The 10,160-nt window shown below is 35.6% G+C and overlaps 1 long non-coding RNA gene across 1 annotated transcript in view; it reads right to left on the bottom strand.

The window, feature by feature from the left end:
* The window catches only part of LOC116071411, an 8,251-nt gene extending 4,297 nt beyond the window's left edge, over positions 1 to 3,954 (bottom strand). Inside the window, exon 1 of the long non-coding RNA XR_004110886.1 lies at positions 3,808 to 3,954. This is a non-coding gene — a long non-coding RNA (uncharacterized LOC116071411). The remainder of the gene's footprint in view (positions 1 to 3,807) is intronic.
* Positions 3,955 to 10,160: the final 6,206 nt, after the last annotated feature.

The raw sequence follows: 10,160 nt of genomic DNA, 5'->3' as shown, positions 1-10,160 counted from the left end.
CTTTTAAGAATCTAAGGTATGTATTCTCAAGCTAGAACCTAATCACTCTCAACAGAATTATAGAACCCTTTTAAAATTGATAGTATGTTGCCCTTCCATTTTACATTTTTCTTGTGGTTTTATTTATAAATTTTGTATTATTATGTTTCATGAAAACTTCTTTTGGGATTTGTTTTAGTTCTGCATCATCATAACAAAAATACGGCGATATAATTAGCTAATAAAAAGATTCATTTTGCTCTTGGATCTGGAAGTTCTGGTTTAAGAATAATTACTCAATCATTTTGGAGCCCTGGAGATCACAAAATATCATAGCAGGAATGTGTTGCAGAACAGACCACTCCTACTGTAGGACAGGAAACAAACAAGAGAAACAGACTAGGGTTCACAATCTTCTCCCCACTGATCTAATGATCTTCCATAAGTCCTCACCTCCTGAAAGTCTAAGACATTGTGCAATCCTTTAATACAGAGTCTTTTGGTAGGACATCCCATATATAAACAATAGCAGATTCTAATTACACTTGTTTTGAAAATTTAGATTATTTTAAAAAAATCAGTATTACTCATAGAATATATTAAGTCTTTTCTAAATTTGCACATTCAAATTTTAACTTTATTTTTGAGGTAGAGATTTCAGGAGGTGATCATGTTAAAGCAAAGTCATCTATATACCTGTTAAATTCACCCAAATGACTTTGCTTTAATATGATTGTCTCCTGAAATCTCTACATACAAATACATGCACATATGCATACATATATGTATATATACATAATATAGATGAACACACATATATTCATATGTACATATATACACAATATACACATACACATATATACACTTATATCCATTCATCCATACACACATATATGTATACATACACACACATGTAGTAGTTAGAACCACAAAGCCAGTCATTAAGAAATCACTAATAGGAAACCCAAATAGAAACTTCAGAAAAAATATTAAAAATCAAACATACACATTTTATTATACATTAAATATACTTATTGGATAATCTAGTATTATTCTTCAGGGGACTTACAGTGACTAAAGTGAATGAGGAGTAAGATGAACTATGATTTTTTTTTTTCAGCTTTTTGATTCAGTTGTCACTGGTGGAAGTATTTTTAGAATTCATTTGAGCATAATAAAGTTCTGCTGTTATTGGACCATCAGACGCAATTGGCACAGCAGGACATTTCAACAGTTGCTCAGAGCTAACAGTCACTGTAGGACCTTAGTGTTCAGCTAAGGTTATTTTTAAACCTAACTGTAGATAACCCAGAGAAGCTCTTCTCTGTATTCCACAGTCATCTTGGTGGCAGTGCCATGGGGGGCTCCTGGCGCTGCCCTTGGTTGTATTTGCTATGAACCATGTTCATCACTACACCACTGAAAAGAGTCAAAGGAGGAGGCATGCTACTTTAATTAGGAGGTTCACACCTCATGTATTTAGGAATTCTCTATTGCAAGGGATATTTTTCTTGTTTACTGAGAAAAACATTTAGCAGTTATGGAGTTTTGATATAATTAATCACCTCTATCTCATAATATCCCTTTATCGAGGAAATTCCTTATGTATCAGCTTCTTGGAAATTACTAGGAGAACTCTGTATTCATTTACATTGATGACAAAACAGAAACATGCTAAATAATGTGATTAAAGTTGTTAAAAGCCAAAATAAACACTTATAATTATCTCAAGGAGAAACGGTGTTAGGCAAGCGTGGTCTCCATAAAGGGGGACTCAGTGTGCGTCTTTTAGACCCTGCTGCACAATAGATCATAGTTTAAAGTCTGTTAACAGACCCCTGATGGCCAGGCTAGGTAGCTTGTGGTTTTCTTCTGAGCCTATTGGCACAAGATGAATTTATGTGTGAGGTGCAAATTGGAAGTTGCCTTCTCTTGGTGCCCTTGGCAGAACAGAAATCATAGTGTAGGGCTAACAGCAGGAAGTACATTGCTTTGAAATTACCCAGCAGGGTGTCTACTTGCTGTTCTTGCTGCCTGTGAGACAAGGGTCTTATATTGTCTGGGCATGATTAAAATCAAAGTGTACGCTGCTTTGTTGGGTGCCAGTAAACTTAGGTGAAAACCAGAAACAATCTGGAATTTTAATTATTTTAAAATGCAGTGTTGGCAAGAAAGAAAGATGAAAGCATTTTTTACTAATCTGTCCCAATTATTCCATATTAATTAATGTGCAAGGAAAGGCAGAGAGAGAGAGAGAGAGAGAGAGAGAGAGAGAGAGAGAGAGAGAGAGAGAGAGAGAGAGAGAGAGAGAGAGACAGAGACAGAGACAGAGACAGAGACAGAGAGAGGAGAGAGAGATTTTTTAAACAAGAGGCTTTGCAATATATCTTATGCCATAAAATATATCTCTGTGAGGACACCATTCAGAAATTCTCAGAGAAAAGCATCAAAGCATTGTGATACTTTTTGGTGAAAGAAACAGATGTGTCCATCTTGTTACAGACAGAAGATGAAATTTCTATATGAAATAAGTGTGGGTTAGAACTTCTTGGCTAATTGCCGACTTAAAGCAGCCCATTTTAAGGAGAATATTTCATGCTCGAATCAAAATGTGGTCAATTTGTGCAGGCTGGACAGAGCGAAAGATGCTGGAATTCTCAGATCGGCCAGCTTTTGAAAATTTTCTCTTCAACTTTGCTTTCTATGAGGGGTATTACTACCTACGACAGAATTAGACATTGCTACCTCTAATAACCTTTGAAGCTGATGTGTAAGATTATTGGAAAATATGCAACTAAACCACCCGCAAATGCTGAGAATTCATACATAAGTAACAAGCTTAATTGAATATCTTCTATGCAGTAGAGAAGGACCAGGTATGTACAGGGAAGCAGACATAAGGGAAAATATAAGATTAAATAATCATTTACACCTGTTAGCCTGGAAACTAAAAAATAGCTAATTATGAGATGTGCAGTGTGTCATACAGTCATCTTAGTTACCACCTAACTTAGCAGCTGATGTTTATCACACAGAAGTGTGGACATTCTATGTTTTCTCTTTCTATCACAATTGGCTTGAACTTATTTTTTTAAAGTCCCAACAGGAGGAAAAATATCTTGTCACTCTGTAAGGCTAGCAATAACTTTAAAAATTGGATATGTAGAGCCATTATTTTCCAATAAAAACTTACTGGTATACAGTTTCTTTCAATACCTCAATGCACCCAGCCATTGTAAATATGTGTGTAGTTCCTCTAGGAACCTTGGCAAATCCCATATCCTAAGTACCTATGATGGACATTGCTCTTGAGTTGTGAAATCTTTTCAGGCAAGGGGGAAATCACATGTGCATCTTCTTTCACTTGAAATTCAGGATGAGAAAGAGGTCTCACAATGAAACAGAACAATATTAAAGAGCTGTTGTGAAAATCTTTTCTGAACCTGGCGGCTATGGCTTTGCTTTGTTTTTTATTCCTATAGCTTTGCTGTGTTTATATTCCTTTATCTTAGTTTGCTTTATTTAATAGTCATGCAAATCGAGGATTCAAACTGCTCCTGGTTTTTAAGAACTTAATATGAAACTCAGCTGCTTAGCATTTAAATTGTTTTTAAAAATTAAACCCCATGGGTGGAAATATATTATTTTCAATATGAGATATTATTTGAAGAATTTTTTCCTCTCAGGCTTTCATCCTAATCAGGATTTATTAGTGTTCTCAAACTAACCATTAATTTAATAAGCATAGTAATTTTATTCAGGAAAAAATGTCCATGACATTTGTTCCCTCAAATGTGCACTTTCAGTACTCTATGCCAGCAGCTCTACCTTTTGTTGTGTTGAAGCCTTTCCTCTAAACGTTACAAGCTTCAGTTCAGGTGTTTTCCTGGGTCTCTGTGACATCCTAATGTTCTATACCTTCTACAGGTGCCATGGCGATGCTCCCAAGTTCTTAATCTTGTTTTGCAAAGAAAGCTAATATCAACCTTTAACTGATGAGCAGATGCTGATGGCAGAGGCATTATGCTTATAAAATATTTTATGATCATTAAAAGAATGCTTCGCAAATATACCAGAGTACATCTATATGTTTTTGATGTTACTACTACAAAGCACTTTGATTTTACAGTTCAAATTGGAATGCCAATTGGAATAGGATAAGAGAGCATTCATGTCATTTTTGTCTATTTTATTTTAATTAGTATTTAATGCATTTATTATCAAATTTCAGTGTTTTCTCCAGTGGGGTTTTTAAAACAACTTGCCCATGATTTAAAAAACAAAACCCACAAACCACAATTACTATTTGCACTTACAGATAGAAGCTGAAATTCAATTAGTGTCAAAATGAGGGTCAGTATGGAATTTTTCAACATTATTTTTGGATTAAGGAAGGTTTAAAAATTTCGCATCATCTTTATCTTTTACTGATCTTTACATGTTCATATGTGAAAGTGGGTAATAAACTTTAACCATGGAAGCTGTAAAAAGGATTTCAGAAAGAAAATAATTAGCAACATATGGAGTATTTTCACACATATCATTGAATCTTCCTCCCAATTTCCTAGGGTAGGTAAAGTGGTTTTGAGTCCTCGTCTCTTTTCTTTTCCCACTGTGAATGCTCTTCTTGAGACTTCATTCACTACTATGTGCTAAATTATAACCTCTCTCCATGCTTGTAATGTACCCATGCCCCTTATGTCTCTGACAACCTCTGTAAAATCTATCTTTATAAGCTGTACATGCATATAAGACTCCAAGGAAGCTTATCAGTTTTCCCTGCCACAATTATGCCTCCCAATATACCTTTATCTTAGTCAATGTCCTATCATCTATATGTTTTCTCAAGCCAGAGTCCTGGGAGTTATCTCAGACTTCTCTTTTCATTTATCTCCCCCACCTAATCAATCATGATAATTACATTAACCCATTGCCTAGGAGTCCCTCCCTGTTTCATTCAGACCTTGTCATCTCTCACCTGGCTCATTATTATTGGTTTAATTGATTTTTCTTTTTGTCTTTTTAATCTGGTTGTATTGACTATATATAGTGATAGGACTCATAAAGACATCTTCACGTAACCACATTCAAGTCTCTCCTCTTTTCCCACTTTTTTCTCCTTCTATTTATTTTTTCCTGACAGTCTCCATCCTATTTTATGTTTATAAGATGATATGTATCTAAATAAATCCTACTACCTACAAATAGGCAAACCACATATAATGTGTGTGTATACACACACACACACACACACACACACACACAATATATTATATAAAAATAAAATGAATTATATTATTTACAGGAGATGAAATACAACTGGAAACTGTGTTATTTGGTTCACAGTGCTTTTTGTTTGATTTTTTTCCCTGCTAGATCGCGTAAAACTTAGAATGTTTAGAAGAAGGCTTTATGAATAGTTCTTCATTGATTTAATGATGAAGCACAAATTTTTTTTTCAAAATTTTTATTGATTCTTTGTGAATTTTATATCATATACCCCAATGTCACTCATTTCCCCATCCATTCTGTCCCTTCATATTTGCCATTTACCCTTGCAATCCTCCAAAAAGAAAAAAGAAAGTCATTGTGGAAGTTGTAGTGTGTCCCAGTGTGTCCGCAGTCTACCCTTTGGCCATCCAACTTTACTCGCAAATATATGACATTCATTAATCATATTACTATGAAACAGATATCAAAATAGCCCAGATATCTATGTAACCACTTGGGCTTTTCTATGTCTCTCCCACCCCCAGTTCCTGAATAGTTTCTTTTGCTGATATTTCATAATGTGTTTTTGTCAATTTTCAGAAACATTATTTGTGTTTGAGCATTATATTGTGTTTGACATGGAGGCTTAAATTTCTTTACAATGCTTATGGCCTTATGACAGGTTTGCTCCCAAGTAGCTCATAACTCAAATGTCTCATTTATACTATTCTATGTCTGCCCTGTGCCTGTGCCTGGTTAGTTATCTCTCCTCAGTTTCATATGTCCGACTTCCGCTGAGTCTGGGTGGTAAATCCTCCTGCGCCTGACTCTTTTCCAGAGTTCCTCTCTCTGCCTGGAAGTCCTGCCTTCCTATTCTCTTTTGCCATAGGCTTTTCATTGATAGATGATGCTTTTACACAACGCAGAAGAGATGGTCCCTACAGATCTAAATGGAAGCAGTAAGTTTCAGAAGCAATAAGGAAGGAAGGAACTGTAAGTCTAACAGAGATTACTATGCTCAAACACAAATAATGTTTCTGAAAATTGACAAAAAACACTTTATGGAATATGAGCAAAAGAAACAGTTCAAAGAAGTCTTAATCCATATGAAATAGTGTTGAACAAAGCTCATAGAATGGAAAATGTAAGTTTAAATTACAGGAAGATTCTATTTTACACCTATCTAATTGGCAAAGATGCCAGGGTCTGAAAACCATACCAAATCTTAGAGTTTTTGGTGACAAAATTGTACAAAATAATCTGAGCCTCAGTGAAGGAGAACGCAACAGTATTAAATAAAGTAGTCCACACATACTTTTCAGTCTTGCAACACTGCTTCTCAGAAATTGTTCCAAAATGCAAATTGACATATGGTCAAGACTACTTCCTCATGGCATTACTTACAATACTAAAGAATAAAATAGCTTACATATCAGTGGGAACCAGTTCAATGGAGTGGAATACATTCCCACATGGAGCACAGGGCTTTCTTTGCTCAAGAAAGTATCCCAAATTATTTCCATTGTATTAAATGAGAATATTTATGAAGGCTATTTGCCAACATAAATCCCCAACTGTTTTCCCCTTTTCTCCTTTCTTCGTTTTACATTTATCCATTTCAAAAATGTATAAAATGTATTGTGATCATATTCATCTCCTACTACCCTTTGTTATTCATGATGACCTTCTCTTGTTTTAAACCAGTTTCTCTTCTTCTTTCATATTGTACCTGTGTATGTGTGTGTGTGTGTGTGTGTGTGTGTGTGTGTGTGTGTGTATGGGTGTGTGTGTGCGTGCATGTGGGTGCATGTGTATGTGTGTGTGTGTGTGTGCATGTGGGTACATGTGTAAGTACATGTCCATGAGTGTACGCCTAGGTCTTGTGCAGGTAATGACAGCTGCAGGACATTTATGTTTGCAATATCCAAAAATATCCTGAAGGTAACGATCATAATTCTTCCCATTCTCTGGTTCTTTAGCTACCTCTTCTGTAGTGCTCTCTGGGCCTTGGCTGGACTGATGGTTAATGTAGGGACTAATAACTGGTCAAAGTGGTGATAAATGATTGTTGAGTCCTCATCTCTAAGTGGGACATCTATAACAGTCAAAACAATTTTCTAAAGCATGGGAATGAATATATCACAAATTATAATGTAAAAAAATGTAAAATTTCTAAAAATGCTTAGCTTCTAATAACAAATTAACATGTTTGGTAATAACATCAACAGTCTTTTAACATGGTGACTTTAATATGGTCTTTAATATGGTCTCTCTTGGTTTTAGCAACAGTATTAAAAGACATATTGTGTTTGAAGTCTGTACATGCTTTTAGATTCTAATAACAATGTTTGGGAAAACAGTCAAGAATCACAAGATGATAAAGGGCTTTTGCTTAGATAGCAGGAGGAAGACAGGATACAAACCAAAGCATGTTTCCTTTCCTTTCTTATACCCTCAGTCTCTCCAGCCCTGGTCTTTGTCAAGTGTTAGACATAGCTGGTGGTAAAGTGGAAACCTAGAGGGAGGCAGAACTTGGGGATTAGGTACAAGAGCCAGGCAACTAACACTGTTAGGGAGTTTCCATGTGACTAGGAGAATTTGCAAGATTTTAGGATTTGCAAGCTTACAAGAATGTTTGATTACCAATGAGACCTCAAATATTAGTCAGAATGATTTCAAATGAAGTAGTGCAGGTGAATGGTTTCAGAATTATGAAGTGCTATGGAAATGCAAAATACTATTGTTGGTGGTAGTCATAAAGTCATAATTTCCCTAAGGAGTGTAGAGGAGATATTGGATAAAAGAAAAAATATCAATCCTAAAATAGTCACAAAATGAATTATGTGATGATGTTTACTGATTTAGAAAATTAGGAATAATTCTTTGCTATGATTGTCTTTATAATTGAGCCAACGTTTAGTTTGGAAACTAGGGGAATTATAGATTGAAAAAAATCAAACTTTTTTCCATAATAACTTACATTCTGGCAAAGACTTGAATTAATTTTTCTACCTGCACATTATATGTATGTAAGGGCTCTGAATTATTGCACTCTATAATTATGTGATTGATTATATTAATGTGAATCTCTGCAGTATAATCATTTTTGCATTCATTCATTAATCAAGTATAACTATAACTAATGCAGTTATTGTTTCATCTTAAACTCATTATTCATGGTCATCAATTTAGAGATAAGAATGGGATTATGTTGATAAGTTTATAAACTGTTGGCTAGAGGCCAATCAGATTGCTTCCTGCTCCTCAATTATCCTATAATAATATTACTTATAGTGAACATATTGACTTGAAACAAAGATTTTGGAGATTTGTGTCATGGTAAAAGGGCTGTAAAATTTCATTTTAACTTCTTTATATAGATGCAAAATGGGCATTTGAAAACCACTTAATGAGCTTAATTAGCAAATGATACAAGTGCTTATGCTTGTAAGTAGAGGAGGGCACTGAGAACTAAAGGATTCTGATGTTTTATAAAAGATATAGAGAAAACCTACATAAATTTAGGAAAAAGTAAGTGGTAATTTGTAAGCTGGGAAATCAACATAGTAGTTTTGAAAACAGTTACAGTACTTATTTGAGAAATAGCACGTGGAAACATTTATTTATTTGGGAGAACCAAGGTACCAGGGCAACATGTGACAGAGTTGTTCTCTCTCTCTCTCTCTCTCTCTCTCTCTCTCTCTCTCTCTCTCTCACTCTCCTGGAACTCATTATGTAAACTAGGCAGACCTTGAACTCAGTGATCTACCTTTCCTTCTGAGTGCTGGGATTAAAGGCGTGCATCACCATCAGAATTTGCCTTCAGTAAATGTTGTAAGCTGTCAAAAGAGGCAGAAATGATTTAGTATGACATACTAAATTTAATAGCAGAGAAAGTAGGGAACTACCTTGAACACATTGGCACAGGTGACAAATTCCTGAAACACCAATAGCTCAGGCATTAAGATATGCAATAAATGGGACATGAAGAAATGAAAAGCTTTTGCAAGGCTAAGGACACCATCAATAGGACAAAATGACAGCCTACAGAGTGAGGAAAGATCTTCACCCACCCTGCGATAGAGGACCAATATGCAAAATATATATACAGACCTAAAGAAAGAATTCTTAACACAGGAATCTCAAGTGACCCAGAAGCACTTAAAGAATATCTTTGGACATTGGGGAAATGCAAAATAACTCTGAGATTTCATCTTATTACTAGTCAGAATGGCTAAGGTCAAAAACTCAAGTGACAGCACATCCTGGTGAGGAGGATTTGAAATAAGGGGAATACTCCTCCATTGCTGGTGGGAGTACAAACTGGTATGATAACTTGGGAAATCAATTTGGTGGTTTCTCAAGAAATTGGGTATAGTTCTGTCTCAAGACCCAGCTCTACTACTCCTGGGCATATACCCAAAGGATGCTGCACCTAACTACAAGGATACATGCTCAACTATGTTCACAGCAGCTTTATTCATAATAGCCAGAAGCCAGAAACAACCTAGATGTCCCTCAATTGAACAATGGATAAAGAAAATTTGGTATATTTACATAATGGAATACTATTCAGCTATTAAAATCAAAGACATCATGAAATTTGCAGGCAAATGGATGGAACTAGTGAGGTAACCCAGACCCAGAAAGACACTTATGTTATGTACTCATATAAGTGGATGTTAGCTTTAAAGTACAGGATAACCATGCTTCAATCCACAGACTGTAACTAAGTATTAAGGAAGGTCCAAAGGAGAATGCATGAATCTCACTCAGAAAGAGAAATAGAATAGATATCAAAGGTGGATGGATAGAAGGAACAGGGTGGGAAAGAGGGTGAGAAGGGGAAAGGGAATTAGGTGAACAGGGGCAGGAAAGGGCTGGGAATGAGAATGGAAATCAATGGGGGACATCTCTGGTACTACTTGGAGACCTGGGATAAGGGAGGCTCTCTGGAGTCTATGAGGGTG

Source organism: Mastomys coucha, unplaced genomic scaffold, assembly GCF_008632895.1.
Source record: "Mastomys coucha isolate ucsf_1 unplaced genomic scaffold, UCSF_Mcou_1 pScaffold22, whole genome shotgun sequence".
Taxonomy (NCBI): domain Eukaryota; kingdom Metazoa; phylum Chordata; class Mammalia; order Rodentia; family Muridae; genus Mastomys; species Mastomys coucha.
This window is presented reverse-complemented; position numbering and strand designations above follow the sequence as displayed.